Below are 17,668 nucleotides of genomic sequence, written 5' to 3' on the forward strand. Positions count from 1 at the left end.
ACATCTAGTACTTAGAATAAGGCTATTTTTTATTTTCTGGGGCTGTCAAGCCAGCAAGAGTGTTATTGTCCCTTTAAATGTATAATCATTATAAGACATATAGAAATAGATTATACTATAATTAACACACTTAACCTGTATGTGTATTGAAACGTAGCATGTTAATAAAATTTAGAAGTAGTATATCCATATAAGTGTGTTAATTTTAGCATATTGTATATTTAATTCATCAACCTTTTACATTTTTATTCCTTGTAAGTGGATATAAATCCAGATCTTATCAAATTCATTTTTATTTTTCAGTCAACTCTGAAGTTCAATTTAATATGTGATGAGTATTTTATTTTTCAATTGCTTTGGAGAAAATACTTGACCAGGGTCAATGCCCATACTGGCCATAGTTTAGAACTGTCTGTCTACCCTAACTGTACTTGTTGAGATAAAACGGAACCTTCTGTGACATTGACTACAAACATATTCCATGTGGTTTCGATTCCCCGGTTGTACGTGACAAGGAGTTGGGTCGCTTGTCCAGCCTTGAGGGTTTTCTCCGGGTCCTCCGGTTTCCTCCCACTGCTAAAGACCCCTACGCGCAAGCGAATTATTGAAATAAAATTAAACCATAATATGTTAGTCCCGAAATGACCTAGTTTGTGTCGAGTGGACGTTACCCCCCCCCCCCCCTCTCACTCACTCTCATGTAAAAAAAAAAATAATTACCACATCATTTGAAAACCTTTAAATACAAAATAACCAACGCTTCCGTATTGAAAGAACGCACTTAGAGGGAGGCAACTCGTTTATACTTAGAAATAGGATGCAGACCACAATTAATTTCCGTTATATCTGTACACACGATTTGTAATTCGTCTGCATATTATTATAACAGTTCACTCCCCATTCTGCACGCAGAGAACCATCTACTTCATACTTCGAGAATAGATCTCTGCCGTAAAAGGCCGCCATATTCATAAATGAATATACTGTTTTGTAATGCAGTTCTACTTTTGGTCTTCGAAAGAATTATTAGTGAGCAGAAATTCGCCCATGTATCTGTTATCGCTCGTCACTTCAGTCAGTTATACAGAGGGATATCTCGTGTTTTCCTTTTGCGTTCGTCACTTCCGTTTCACATCTGTCATACACGCAAAGACTAAATTAACTTTCACAATTTTATTAAATGGAAGCAGATTAAATACTTAATAAAATTCTCGAAGTATACTTAGTGGCTTTGACTAAAATCGTCGATTTAGGATTTAACTAGCTTAGTTTAGTGTCAGTTCTCATGCGGAGCTAAGTGTGCCCCCCCCCCCACCTTTTTCTCCCTTTTGCATTGCCATTTTTGTTGATACCCCATTTCATTTCTTTTATTCCTGAAGCGATGTCCAAAACACTTATATGTTGTGAGTTGTTTATAGAGTGACGTGGTTACTTGGTGATCAATTACATTTCAAGCAAAATCCAATTTCTAAAAATCAGTGAAAGAATCAGAGGGAGTAGGAGGGGGGGGGCGGAGAAAATCCACATGGCTAGGCAGTCGACCCTGCCACTCAGTCATGGCCTTATTACCCAATGTGCACCCCCTTACCCACTAGCCTGTACTTGCCATTATGGCTATCTATAAATACTTTATTGAATCACACTCAGGCCCGCAGCTATCCTCAAAATGTTCTGGGGGTGGGTGGCAAGGTCTTCTGGGGGCGCCGGTGTACCTACATTTGACGGTCCACGGCGAACGGGTGCTCCCCCCTCCCCCCGCCATTAAATTTGAGAAAATAGGGTTTTCACCTGAGGAGAGGAACTATGGAAATGATGGAAAATTTCAATTTGGAGGATGTATTTGCGATATAGGCGTATTATGATATTTTGATATGAACATTATAAAAATTTGAAGGAAGGAAAACGACTCTAGCGTACCTATAATAATGTTTTTGACCAATCGGCAAAGGTAGCTGCCCCCCCCCCCCGAGCTATGGGCCTAAATCACACTTAATTTTCACTTACAGGACTCATAATTTGAATTTTCGTCTGGGCGTCGCCATTGCCTTTGTAATAAACTTGTGTATATCTATGCTTCTGTCTTAAGTTGATGTGGACATTTGATATTTTAGGGATTAATCCAATAGCAATATTCACAACAAGCATTACATTAATTTATTAAAGGACAATATTGGTGTCAGTTGTTATCACATATGTGATAGAACTGGTTAAACACGTTCCAAATATAATCAGTCTCACGCAACAACTTTTGGTCTTCGAAAGAATTATTAGTGAGCAGAAATTCGCCCATGTATCTGTTATCGCTCGTCACTTCAGTCATTTATACAGAGGGATATCTCGTGTTTTCCTTTTGCGTTCGTCACTTCCGATTGTTGAAACCTTCATTATGTATCTATCGTAGCAATGATCTCTGTGTTAAAATTATATTTGGAACGTGTTTAACCAGTTCTATCACATATGTGATAATGACTGGCACCAATATTGCCCTTTAATGGCAATTACTCGTTTTATTGTCAACAAAAAACCATTTTCATTCCACAAACACGTGACAGTCATCCTTTAATCAACAATATAATAATAAACAGGAACACTCCATAAATAATTACAAACAGAGAGAGAGAGAGAGAGAGAGAGAGATAGAGAGAGAGATGGGGTTTAACGTCCACTCGACACAAACATAGGTCATTTCGGGAATAACATATTATGGTTTAATTTTATTTCAATAATCCGCTTGCGTGTAGGGGTTTTTAGCAGTCGGAGGGAGGAAACCGGAGGACCCAGAGAAAACCCACGAGGTTGGACAGACGACCCTACTCCTTGTCACGTACAACCGGGGAATCGAAACCACACCAGTTGACTCAATGACAGACTTTATGGTACAGCGCATATAACTACACATATGTATGGAAGCGTATAAAAGTCAATAACAAAATATTTTAATAAGGCAATATGTCAACATGATGATGGAGTGATTTTACCTCTGAAAGGACGATTTTTGCCGAGTTAATTAAATCATTGCACTTTGTCGTAGACTGTCATTACATTTCTCTGCGGTTTGAGCATGTTTAGTCATGGAAACCTTGAAATTCGATATAAGAGTAGGGCGTAGCGCCGCTGTTTGGGCACAATTTCCCTTATAGCACACTGTATGGCGTATGCCTGTCTTCATTAGCCTAGTCGGAGCAGAACAGTTGGACGTTAAACCGAATTTCATTTCATTTATTTCATTTTACATGTGCACATTTGAGTTTCAGTGATAAAATCATCTCCACGATCACAATATGTTGACGTATTAATATCGACTACACACACACGCTATATCAATTACTAACACACGAAACATACTCAATTTACACGTTGTCTAAAGCGTGACGCGAATTTACAATTAAATATCACTATCCCGAACCCCTTAGTCTCGAAGGTCTGGATGTGTCACTATCCCGAACTTCTAGTCTCAAAGATCTGGATATATCACTATCCCGAACTCCTAGTCTCGAAGATCTGGATATATCACTATTCCGAACTCCTAGTCTCAAAGATCTGGCAATAGTATTGCGAACTCCTTAGTCTCGAAGATCTGGAAATATCACTATTGTCTCGAAGATCTGGAAATATCACTATTGTTAACTCCCTAATCTCGACGATCGGGAATCATCACTATCGCGAACTTTTTAGTCTCGAAGATCTGGTTTATATAATTTCGAAGTTGGCATCTATCCCCAAAAATTCGAATTATCAAAAGATAAGAAAAACATCCACTATTGTTATGAATAAGCATAAGCAAGCTCGGCACAAGGAAATGCAATATTATTTAGCAAGCCACGCGCTAATATACATGTTTCTTAATTCATTAAGAATATGACACACCCTATAATACCAAGACTAAATCACACAGTTCAAACTTCTGTAGTTAGGTGAAGTCCCGTAGGGTTGTCATAAGGCTTGACGTAAAGATGTTCGGCAGAAAGTTTTCACGATGAAACCTTTGAAATGGGCGGAGTCTATCACTTTCCTGAAATGGGCGGAGTCTATCGCTTTCCTGAAATGGGCGGAGTCTATCACTTTCCTGAAATGGGCGGAGTCTACCACTGTCCGGAAATGGGCGGAGTCTGTCGGCGTCCTGAAATGAAAAATAAAGCATTGACGTACATAACAGTTAAATGTTTTTCTCTGGTGGATCTTTACCCAAAGCCCAGCTTAGGTTTAGGGGGGGGGGGGCATGGCAAAAAGAGAAAAAAATCAAATTCCAGATGAAAGTTTCACGGTAATCGATCTAGCGGCGCGAGGGCTGAGACTGAGCTATCTCTTAACCTTCTCTGTGAAGTTCCAGTCGGTGATCGGTCTAGGCTTCTAGCGGCGTAATGGGCAGATACTGGGTGAGTCTGCCACCCCCCAACCTTCTCTGTAATTGTGCCATTCAAAAGGATATGAAATAACGTTTTCGTCGCGTTAGGGGTCCAGTGATTCTAGTCCGGCCCCGGGCCTCGATCCCGTTAATCTGAGCTTTGTCTTTACTTGCAAGTCCAGAGAATATTTATTGTATTCAGACAGATAATCAATTAATATAGAATCATTATTTCCACATTGTTTTATGTTGGAAAGGTAGTCCTTCGGATGAGACGAAAAACCGAGGTCCCGTGTATACATTGGAATGCAAGTAAAAGATCCCTTGGCAGTTGGAATTCGATATAAGAGTAGGCGATAGTGCCGCTGCCCGGGCAAAATTTCCCTCATAGCACACTGTATGGCGTATGCCCGTCTTCATTACCCCAGTTTAGGAGCTGAACAGTAGGACGTTAAACCCCATTTCATTTCATTTCATTTCATGTTGGAAAGGAGAGGGTTAACTTTCTACCGTTCTGGTCAGAGTGGGGATGCTTTACCTGCCGACAATGAGGCTTCTATTCCCAAGATGAAATCGAAATGAAATGGGGTTGAACATCCTGTTCTGCTCTAACAGAGAGAGAGAGAGAGAGGGGGGGGGCACACACACGTGTTAACGTTAAGGACGGTTGGGTGACATACAGGAGTTTCGGCACTAGAGGATATTTCGGGTGTTTCCATGGTGTCTACAGTACCTTGGTCAGTAATGGTTCCATATTATACACTAAAGGAGTTCCGCCGAGTGAACTGGTCCATGTGTTCTGTTATGTAATATGTTCCACATTTGTTAATCGGGACTACAATATGGCAGAATTGAGGGGTGGGGGTCGCCATGTTGAACGGTAACCAAGCAACCAGATTTGCACCAACACAACCAAAAGGCTATTGAGTGATGTAGGTTAGGGTGCAGGCCGTAACTAGGGGGGTGAAAAAATTGTCGACCATAAAAACGTCCGTTAATTTTACAGCACCCCCGAGAACACTTCCCGCCCCCCTCGTTGCTCTGAGCTAGTTACGACCCTGCTAGGGAGCTACCTTACCAAAATAACGTGACAGCCACAATTAAGCAATACTGGTATTATATAGCCAGAGGCGAACTGGGTAGTTCTTTGTTTACGATATCACCTTAGGTGGTCCGAGGCTCAGTCCGCCCTGATGTAGTTCATTTCATTTCTATTGGGTCAGCCACATATTAGATCAATGAAATTGTCCGTCGACATTTTGGGGGTGGAGGTGGTCTAATCGTTTAACGTATGCGCGTGAAATCACAAGATCTGTCGTTGAGTCAGTTGGTGTGGTTTCGATTTTCTGCTTGAACGTGACAAGGAGTGGAGTTACCTGTCCAACCTCGTGGGTTTTCTCAGGGTATTCTGGTTTCCTGCCACCGCTAAAGACCCCTACGCGCAAGCAATTTATTGAAATAAAAGTGGACCATATGTTAGTCCCGATATTACATAGTTTATGTCGAGTGGACGTTAAACATCTCTCTCTCTCGTCGTCATCTTTATTTTGAACCAAAGCATTGAATCCGGTGTGATACGAGCATTTTAATTGGCTGGTTTAAAGATGTGTGATACGAGCAATTTAATTGGTTGGTTTAAAGATGTGTGATACGAGCATTTTAATTGGCCGGTATAAAGAATTCTGATTGTCTCGATTTATCCGTAAACAGGAAACAAATACATCTAGGAGGTCAACAGATAACGCGTCCATTATACCATGGCTTCAATTATTGACTATAGTAGGCCCAGTTTCGCGTGGAAGGCGACAGAATTGATAAGACTATAATAATAAAACTATATTGTATTGTTTTGTTTTATTATATAACAAGAATATAACAATAACGAAGAGAGAGAGAGAAATGGGGTTTAACGTCCACTCGACACAAACCAGGTCATTTCGGGATTAACGTTTGGTTTAATTTTATTTCAATAATTCGCTTGCGCGTAGGGATCTTTAAAAGTGGGAGGAAACCGGATGACCCGGAGAAAACCCACGAGGTTGGACAGGCGACCCTACTCCTTGTCACGTACAACCGAGGAATCGAAACCACGCCAGTTGACTCAATGACAGACCTTATGATACAACGCGCACACGCTAACCTTTCAGCCATCCAACCCCCCAACAATAAAGAAACGTAGGATTAATGGATGTAAACTTCCGATGGTATGGCGGTCCATACGCCTCGCGGTGTTTCGTTTGATTAGGCCTAATCCCACTTAACATTGCCGTAATGAAAGCACATTTCTGTTCCAATTTATGACTGGTCAATAGTCCGATTAACATCCAATACCTAACAATTTCATTCGAGTGTAAACAAAGCTCCAAAATAAATTGTTAACATAACGTTACGTCATGACTCACGAAATTTATTACGCCCATTTAACCAGTGCATAGCAGAATATTGCAGAAAAACTAATAGCGTGACAAACGAGGCTATTGAAAACGGTTACACTGTAAACAATATTGTTTGGAGGCGAAGAATACTTTCACCGTTTTTAATACCTTAAATCACTGTCCAAAGTTTTAGGGGAGATTCCAGATTAAACGAAGGGCTGTCATGTTGCTGTACTTGGGAGAGGTTTGATTGGACGGAAAGAATAAGCACACTCCCTCAAAAGCTCAAGTATCAGAAGCCAATCTAGCAATGGCCAGAGAGGAATTCCTCCCGGGCCATTGCTTCAAGAATACCGACAGGGGCATGTTCGGGAATTTGAGCAGCTGGAGGTTCAACATGGAGACAATGTTTGGCGTGAGGTTTGGGAGATTATCAACAAACTTTACATAATGAAATAATTCTGCTCGTTCAGACGCATACATGTATATGAAATGAAATGAAATGGGGTTTAACGTCCTATTGTTCTACTCCTAAACTGGGCTAATGAAGACGGGCATACGCCATACAGTGTGCTATGAGGGAAATTTTGCCCGGGCAGCGGCGCTACGACCTACTCTTATATCGAATTCCAACTGCCAAGGGATCTTTTACGTGCATGCCAATGTGTACACGGGACCTCGGTTTTTCGTCCCATCCGAACGACTAGACAGCTGTCCTTGTCAGGCCCTCCGTTCTGCATCACTGACAAGGGGAAACCACGCCGGAAAATCTGGATGAACTTTCTCGGCCAATGCAGGGATCGAACACCCGACCTCCAGGCTAGCGAGCCAGCGTCTTACCCACTTAGCCACGTGATCCCTCATTGTAAACAAGGCTGGATCTAGTGGAGGCGCACCCTGCGCACGAACCCGACCCCCCCCCCCCTTCTCCCCCGAGACCGCTATCGGGATTTCTGGCTGAAAACGGTCCATTATAATTCATTATTTTTTAACTGGATTCTTGTTTCAGATCACTGGAAATGGCTTTCCGGGCTTCTAGCGTCACCATCCGTGCTCCCGCCCCCTATCCTGGGCTCTGGATCCGCGCTTGATAAAATAGACTAGCGCCACTCTTCATCTAAATCGGGCACTGGAATTTCCGTATTTAACTTTTATTTAACACAAGTTCTTCGTTATAGACCAATTAATCTATTAACGTTATAACAAGAGATTACTGTCATTCTTTAAACGAGGGTCATAAATGACGTCATCACTAAGATATTTATATTAATAGCTCACAGAAAAATATAAATAACATGCATTAACATGTTTAAATCATGCTTTAAAATAAATCGTCATCTATTTTTAGTAACACGTCGGACTCTTCAGCACAATGAATATACATATGAATTTTAATGGCTTGATTTTTATAACACGGTGACATATTTAGTTTTCATTTATTAATGAATAAAATCAATGCAATGTCTTCTTTGTTACATAATCACATACTTAAACATGCAAACTTTCGTCATTATTATTCTATGCGTTTATGGGGGTGGATGGCCGAATGGTTAGCACGTGCGCGCTGTATCGTAAGGCCTGTCATTGAGTCAACTGGCGTGGTTTCGAATCCTGGTTGTACGTGACAAGGAGTAGGGTCGCCTGTCCAACCTCGTGGGTTTTCTGAAGGTCCTCCGGTTTCCTCCCACTGCTAAAGAACACTACCATATGTTAGTGCCGAAATGACCTTGTTTGTGTCGAGTGGACGTTAAACTCTCTCTCTCTCTCTCTCTCTCTCCCTCTCTCTGCGTTTATATGCTTACGGATATAACCAGTAGTACAATGAATTATAGTCTCGGTCACCCAGAACCTCCTAGTCTTCAACGTAGACTATTTTTCTGGATGATAGAGACTACTATAATTAGGGCCATTCATTATAAGTTTGGGTTTTCCCAATAAATAATGCAATTAAAATCATTTTTATATTCCGAATACGTGATTGGAATTTCTTCTTGTTATTATTCGGTGAGTCATAGGAATGTTATTGTCGTTATAAAGTATGAGGGGCTTAATCTGGAAAGTATGGAAGCATATAGGGGTCAATAGCGCGATAGATACCGCAATATTAAATTGGTAATATGTCAACATATTGTGATTGTTCTGATGATTTTATCTCGGAAAAAAACAATACAGGTCAAGTCAAGAAAAGATGTCGCACAGTTATACCTTACAGTTTATCAACAACATTCTTCGTTATAAAGTTATAATATTATGTTTTGACGTTATCTTTCATGTTAATAACGACTTCTCGATCACGATATTATCTAATAGTAGGCCTAACTACACAGGGGGGGGGGGGGCTACAACAAGCACAATTACACAAAACAAATCTACGGATAAGACATACTACGCGGAAATCACAAACAAAAGTACATATCAGATTAAGTGAATATATCCGGTGGCTATTTTCAATGTAAAGCTCTTTTTTTTTGCTGTAACGTTATCTTTAATTATCACCATTTTAACCACAATGTTACCGCAGACATTGTCGGCAACGTCCCACCGATCTGTTCAATGTCAAGTTTTTTTTCTGCTGTAACGTTATCTTAACCGCCATCTTGATTTCAATGTTACGTTGATCACAACATTTTGTTGATGCAACGTTTACTCGGTTGTAACGTTACCATTTATACGTTATTAAAATAGAATTTTCTTAGTCTCAGAAGTTGTCTGTAACGTGATACCGGTCTCTTTAATATAAAGTTTGTTTCTCTCGTAACGTTATCTAAACCGCCATCTTGAATACAACATTCTGTTGCTGTAGCGTTTCCTTTTAATACGACGTTACCATAGAACTTTCTTAAACTCAGAAGTTGTCTGTAACGTAACACCGGTCTCTTTAATATAAATTTTGTTTCTGTTGTAACGTTATCTTAGCCGCCACCTTGATCACAACACTATGTTGGTGTAGCGTTTACTCGGTGTCGACGCTACTTTTAATACGACGTAAATACTATAAAACTTGTCTGTTTTAGACAATGTCAATGTGGAGCACTAGATCACAACAAAAGCCAGGGTCAATCAAAATGACTTGTTAAAACACACATTCACATTTCCATTCTTTCAAGCAGAGTGGTCTTTCCTTACACTAGCTGGATAGCGAGACTTGCACGGGAGAATGCCACATTTCCATTCTCCCAAGCAGACAGAGGTGCCTTCCCTGTAGCGAGACTTTCATGGGAGAAAGTCACATTTCTCCCGAGCAGAGTTGCCTTCCCTTGCATGGGAGAATGTCACATTTCAAGAGTCACATACAGTAATCCATGCATGAATTAAAACACATATTTTAGCGTTTTATTTATTAGTACGCTTGTCGTTACAGTCTGGGTGATAGTTTGTGGGTCTTTTATCCCGGGTAGCACTAAATAATATTTTTATCACAGTTAGCCAGACTATCTATAGCTGTCGTACATGATGCAGTACATGCTTATTCTGTGTTGAACCCGAATACAATTTACGATGTCGATGACGGTGAAATTTTAATTTTGGTTGTGTATGCGTCGTGGATAGTCACGTCATATTATTCATAGATAATCCAGGAACGTTGGTCATCTTAAAAACAGACAGAACAGACTATACACAAGCACCGATCAGCATACCTAGGTTGATTCCTGGATCACAACAAATGTATTTCATCACATGCCAACAAAAAAGCAATCAATCACTTAAAACCTATTCATGCTCCTAAATGCATTCCGTGGGTTTGGTTATTTTTAGTAACACACTTAGCCAATAGGGGGTTTCCCTATGACGTCATCACACCGTTACCTCAATATCCTGTCTGATATATGACGAAGAACCGGAACTTGACTCCGACTCGGAATATTTGTGGAAATATTTCGAATGTTTGTCGGAATTTGGTGAGGATAATGAGGAGGAAACGGAAGGAGTTTTTCGACGAGTTTCAAAATCTGTCTCTAAATCTAAACACTGTTTTTCTAAGTCTTTACACTCGTTGATACTCTTGTCGAATGCTCTGTCGAACTCTGAAATAACAAAAAATGCAAATACTTTAAAAGAGAGAGCGAACTGGGGTCTAACGTCCACTCGACACAACTGGGTCATTTCAGGACTAACATATACTTCAATTTTATTTCAATAATTCGCTTGCGCGTAGCATCGGAGGAAACCGGAAGAACCGGACAAAACGCACGAGGTTGGACAGGCGACCCTTACGTACAATTTGGGAATCGAAACCACGTAACGTGACTCAATGATAGACCTTATGATCTAGAGCGTACGCTATTGTAAAATAATGTACTAATTTTTGGATATGGCGGTCACTTCCATTACTGCCATTGTTACGATAATAAACAAAGTATCGATTATCAATTATTAAATTAAATGGCGCTCGTGTAACAATCCATTAAAAATCGCGACCGGCCGATTGCCTAGAGAGTTGATTAATGGCTTGTTATGTGAATACATGTCTAATTAAATATTTATATAATATTTGCCGTCTTCATTAGTCCTGTTGGAGCAGAACAGTAGGACGTTAAACCCCATTTCATTTCATTTCATATCATATACCATTTTAGGCCAAAAGCAAGATCTGCAATAGGCATATTTAGCACTTAAACATACACTATGCAAGAGCTAAATCTGCCTATTACAGGTCTCCATCCAGAACCTCCTAGTCTTCAACGTACGGAGGGTCTGGGATTGTTGTCAATATTTAAGGAAAAGTCCATTGCCCATGCGTAACTGGGAGTTTGGTTTTTTATGCGGTTGATTATCCAGTATCTTTGGCCAAGTCCCCTTTAGATAATGCATCTTTAAAATCCAATCAATTCGAGTTTAAGAAAATGTAGCATGTTCTATCATCTCACCTGATATTTCCCAGTCCTCCCAGTGACCTTCATCTTCCTCAAGGTCATCTTCTGACATGTCGCCATCATGCCACGTGTTTTTCTGTAGTTTCAGGTTTTCTATCGTATCCTGGCATCGTCTTAACTGACCTAATATTTGTTGATCTTGTATCTTAAGATTCGACTAAAATAAATGAATAAAAATATAAATAAATTGAAAGAGAGAAATGAGGTTTAACGTCAACTCGACACATTTATTTCGGGTCTAACATATGGTTCAATTTTATATCAATAATCTGCTAGCACGTAGGGGTCTCTCTCTCTCCCTATGTTAGTCCCAAAATGACCTAGTTTGTGTCGAATGGACGTTAAACCCCACAGATAAAAAAAAGTCTGTATTATTTTATTCTGCGTATTGTTTCTTTAAATATAAGAGTAATTTGAGTTAACGATGTTTGTTACGGTATGTAACAACCGGAGTAATTTAAGTTAACGATGTATATTACTACCGGTGTGTATCAACCAGGGTAGTTTGAGTTAACGATTTATATTACTACCGGTATGTAATGTTTAAACACAATGGAAGCTATAATGCCAGGAATAACTACGTCGGTGCCAAACCCAGAATTCTTCAAACCACCTGTAACTAGTACTATTAATCACGGTATAAAGTTGGTGCCAACATTGCCTGGCAACCATTACAGTATATGTACAGAGTACTGTGCCATCAATTCACCATGCATTTTAAGCTTCCACAGGCGAATGTATTAACATATTTACGACAGGTGTAAACAGAAAATGGTGTCCTAGAAAGTAAATATTCCCTGCCTAGTGCAATGCACCCGTAACAAGGATCACGAGCTGGTGTATGTTGGTAGTAAAAGATATATTAACTATTACAGCTTATGTACAGAGTACTGTGCCATCAATTCACCATGCATTTTAAGCTTCCACGGGCGAATGTATTAACATATTTACGACAGGTGTAAATAGAAAATGGTGTCCTAGAAAGTAAATATTCCCTGCCTAGTGCAATGCACCCGTAACAAGGATCACGAACTGGTGTATGTTGGTAGTAAAAGATATATTAACAAAAGCCCCGGATGTTGATATATTTGAAATCAAAAGTGACTTGTACACGATTTTTATATATTACATAAGTCTATTTCAATGGGGTGGGGGAGGTGATGCAGGACGGAGGGCCTGACAAGGACAGCTGTCTAGTCGTTCGGATGGGATGATAAACCCGAGGTCCGGTGTTCACATTGGCGTGCACGTAAAAGATCCCTTGACAGTTGGAATTCGATATAAGAGTAGGCCGTAGTGCCGCTGTCCGAAAATTTCCCTCATAGGACACTGCTGTATGGCGTATGCCCGTCTTCATTAGCCCAGTATAGGAGCAGAACAGTAGGACGTTAAACCCCCATTTCATTTCATTTTCGTTTAATATCAAAATTAAATCATCCGATTTCCTTGCTTCTTTTAATAATCTAAAGAAGATTAATTTGAAAATAATGGAGTAAGACATACATTCACTTCATTTCTGAGAGATAATTTCAATAGTCTGACTAGCAGGAAGGAAAAGGAAACCAGGTCTTAGATACATTTGACATTTGTTGAAATCGGGTGTAAAGTAGAAAAGTATGTCTGGAATGTAGTTAATCTATTTCTACCCGATCATTATTCATTAATCGATAAATCAATACAGCTCAACTCAACAGCTGATAAAATATAACACATTCTAGACTTAACTCGCTAGGGGTGTACTAGAAGAGAGGGAGAGAGAGAGAGAGAGAGAGAGGGAGGCTTTAACGTCCACTTGACACAAACTAAGTCATTTCGGGACTAACATGTTTTAATTTAATTTTAATAATTCGCTTGCAGGTAGGGGTCTTTAGCAGTGGGAGGAAATCGCAGGACCCGGAGAAAACCCACGAGGTTGGACAGGCGACCCTACTCCTTGTCACGCCAGCTGATTCAATGTCAGGCCTTATGATACAACGCGCAAGCTGTAAGCATTCGTCCATCCAACTCCACCGGTAGTAAATATACTGTAAACTAGTTTTACTACCAGCTTCAGATTAAAGCCCATGTACTAGAAGAACCCAATAACACTATAAACCTATCATAACCAAAATAGTACTAGAATCAATTGTACACTACAACAGCTGCTTGTATTCGGTCTCAGCACAACATTAATTTCCCCATTGATTCTAATCTTAATTCCCTGCTCAAACTTGTCCCTATTCTTTATGTCCTGATATCGATATCTTTAATGGTATTTGAAAATAAGGCGAAGTGTACAGATCTTCCGGCTAATACACTTGCGAATTGCACACAAACAATATCTATAAACGGCAGAGTAGGCCATCCCCAACAATTGGAGGCTGAGTGATCTAAGGTCTGCGGGTCCTCCGTTTTCCTCCCAGTGCTAAAGACCCCTTCGCACAAGCGAATTATTGAAATTGAATTGAAACATGTGTTAGTCCCGAAATGACCTAGTTGGTCGAAAGGACGTTAAACCCCATTCCACCCTATCTCACTCTGTTTAGATCATAAAGCCTGTCATTAAATCGACTGTTGTGTATGCGCGTGCGGTTAGAACTATTTCACATGCACACCTGCAGATTTCCCAAGGTCACGAGATGTAAAACAGGGTTAGGGCACGTGATTGTTGCCAAGGATTGTGGGTTAGGGTAAGGCTTAGGGCTATAGCTAGGTATTCGGTCAGAGATAGGGTTAATGTTCGCCCTGTTTACATCTCGTGACCTATGACGAAATTTCCAGGTCTCCATGTGAAATAGATCTAACCGTATGCTGCGTCATTTTTTTCAATGACGCCCCCCCCCCCCCCCCCTGCATTGAAATGAAATGAAATGGGGTTTAACCTCCTACTGTTCTGCTCCTAAACTGGGCTAATGAAGACGGGCATATGCCATACAGTGTGCTATGAGGGAAATTTTGCCCGGGCAGCGGCACTATCGCCGACTCTTATATCGAATTCCATCTGCCAAGGGATCTTTTACGTGCATTCTAGTGTATACACGCGACCTAGGTTTTTCGTCTCATCCGAAGGACTAGACAGCTGTCCTTGTCAGGCCCTCCGTTCTGCACCACTGACAAGGGGAAACCACGTCGGGAAATCAGGAGGAACTTTCTCGGCCAATGCAGGGATCGAACACCCAACCTCCTGGCTAGCGAGCCAGCGTCTTACCCACTTAGTCACCGTGGCTCCCTATTAAACGAAATGAAATTGAATGATGTTTAATGATACGTGTACATCAACTCATTGAACTGGTATATATAGCGCCTTAATAATTTATAATAACAGGCTTGGTATATGAATGAGCCGCGGTGGCTCAATGAGTAAGACGTTGGCTCGCTAACCGGGTGATCCCGTGGTCGAACCCGGGGTTGGCCGAGAAAAATTCGTCGGATGTATAGTCGTTCGAATGGAACGAAAACAAGTCCAGTGTACACATTGGCGTGCACGTAAAAGAACCATCGGCATTTGACATTTGATATAAGAGTAGGCTGTTAATCTGCATTCATTTCAATTAATTTGGTATATGAAGTCGGGTATACGTGGTGGCTATGCCGGACATTATAATATTTCGGGGGAGCTCTCTTCGAAAAAAGACTAAGGCTGAGACAGGCATGATACTGACATGCTTGATCCGTAGATAATAATTTCGCGTCGATGTTTGACATGACGTCAAACTTCCAAGATGGCGGCGATGTTGTCATATTCGTTTCCTGGTCTATACTGTATAATATGGGCAGGTGTGTGAAATCTTCAAATGATCGTACTATAGTTCATATATCACACCTGTATTAATTAATATATTATCATCATTATCTCCTTATTAGATAATATTATATTATTTGTTCTTTTAATGACGGATACTAATATGTATTATATCGTGTTAATGATCGTTAGATAATGATAAGGTTGTTGACAACACATTTACCAGAGAGAGAGAGAGAAAGAGAGGATGCATCACTGACAAGGATGAAACCGCGCTGGAAAATCCCAAGGAACTTTCTCGGTCAAAACCCAGAAGTGATTCCAAGACCTCCTGGCAAGCGAGCCAGCATCGTGTACTCACTGAGCCCCCGCAGTTCCCATCTTTCAATAGAAATTCTTATAAAACTATTCATATGTAATTCCCCAAATAATTCACTCAGTATTTGCAATATCTTTAAAGAGAGAGAGAGAGAGAGAGAGAGAGAGAGAGAGAGAGATATTTACCAGTTGTTTAAAATTAGAAATGTACGACAATCATATTACTTCCTGTATTTTTATAATTTAAAAAAAAAAGCTGCGAATTCCACCTTCGTCGTTGTTAATGGTTCTGTGTTATTTATATATTCAAACTGTAAGGGTTAAATGGAACAAGTTCGATAATCTCAGTGTACTCCGGGCCTAGGACCTCGGTTTTTCGACCCATCCGAACGACTAATACCTTCTCACCTGTCAGTCCTTCTATTGTGCACCACTGACAAGGGAGAACCACGCCGGAAAATCCCAAATGAACTTTCTCGGCCAAGGGAAGGATCGAACACAGGACCTATAGGTTCGTGAGCCAACTTCTTACTCACTGATCCACCGCGGCGCCCAAAGATTACAATGGAATGAAATGAAATGGGGTTTAACGTCCTACTGTTCTGCTCCTATAATGGGCTAATGAAGACGATCATACGCCATACAGTGTGCTATGAGGGAAATTTTGCCCGGGCAGCGGCGCTACGGCCTACTCTTATATCGAATTCCATCTGCCAAGGGATCTTTTACGTGCACGCCAATGTGTACACGGGACCTCGGTTCTTCGTCCCATCCGAACGACTAGACAGCTGTCCTTGTCAGGCCCTCCGGAAAATCTGAATGAACTTTCTCGGCCAATGCAGGGATCGAACACCCGACCTCCAGGCTAGCGAGCCAGCGTCTTACCCACTTAGTCACGTGATCCCCAAAGATTACAAAAAAGGAGTAAACAGTATACTTACTAATTCAGTCCGTAGCCAGGATAAAGCATCGTCTATTTTCTTCTTCCGGTCTCTCCAGGAAGTATATGTAGCGCCATCTAGAGGTTGAGGTGGAGGTATGTTCACTTTAACCGGCTCCCACTGTCGCTCTATGAATATCGGTATAGACACTGGTCTCATCTTCACTGGTAGATCAAGACTAGGTTTGATGGCAATACTTTTATTCGTGATGTACATGTCTACAAATAAAAAAAGAGTTTCAAATGAGTCACTAAAAAGAGACAGAAATGGAGCGTAACGTCCACTCGACTAACATATGGTTCAATTTGTATTTCAATAATTTGCCTGTTCATAGGGTTCTTTTGACAGTGGTAGGAAACAGGAGGGCCTGGAGAAAACCCATGAGACCCCATGCCATAGGTGATCCTACTCTTAGACTCACTCCGCAAACTTCGACAGATTCCGTTACTCTACATCTAGCCTCGGCTGCATGACGGTAAGTGATATGTACCTACACCTATACAATTGCGATGCAATCTGAATAAAACACAGATCGTTTTTTATAGTTCAAAATTTCATCTTATTCGCCTGTACTACACCGGGATCTGGAAGCGTTGTTATATAACTTGCATTCTGGATGGCGTGATGGATTAGCCAATGCAACCATCTGTTACGGCGACTTCGCGGAACTGTGGGTAAACCACTAGAAACGTCAACGCTGATTGATTAATCAATGTCTGAAGTCATAGGGTCAAAAGCCGCTCGCACGACCCCTGACGTGACCTTCCAGTACAACTGGCCAGATCTTCATTTAGTGTCGGTCATCGAAAGTATAACAAAACGAAACGAAATATAGATCTGTATTATTACTATTAGAAAAACTTGCAGCTTTTGGAAAGAAATTCCCAAAATTGCGTCGTTCAAAGCGTGTGTAGAATTTTAATTGCAAATTTGTTCTCTGTTTAAAGAAAATCGGATAAAGTTGAAAAAAAAACAGCTTCAGACTTTGACATCTTTGTATGATAAAATATTGTTCAAAGGCGTCGTCATGAGCGACGCCATTTGTAATCCGGGAACTTGAAAGTAGTTCATATGGCGGGTACTAGGGTCTGATG

The 17,668-nt window shown here is 40.7% G+C and overlaps 1 long non-coding RNA gene across 2 annotated transcripts in view; it reads right to left on the reverse strand.

Annotated features, from left to right (window-relative positions):
- Positions 1-695: 695 nt before the first annotated feature.
- The window catches only part of LOC130010553 (uncharacterized), a 46,311-nt gene continuing 29,338 nt past the window's right edge, over positions 696-17,668 (reverse strand). Inside the window, exons 2-6 of one of the 2 annotated variants that reach the window (XR_008785846.1) lie at positions 16,575-16,792; positions 11,589-11,751; positions 10,528-10,745; positions 1,123-4,120; positions 696-1,004 (exon numbers count right to left, since the gene is read on the reverse strand). This is a non-coding gene — a long non-coding RNA (uncharacterized LOC130010553). Of the gene's footprint in view, positions 4,121-10,527; positions 10,746-11,588; positions 11,752-16,574; positions 16,793-17,668 lie in introns of both variants that reach the window. The other variant, XR_008785845.1, reaches the window with a different exon arrangement.

Source organism: Patella vulgata, chromosome 1 (genome assembly GCF_932274485.2).
Source record: "Patella vulgata chromosome 1, xgPatVulg1.2, whole genome shotgun sequence".
NCBI classification, from domain to species: Eukaryota; Metazoa; Mollusca; class Gastropoda; family Patellidae; genus Patella; species Patella vulgata.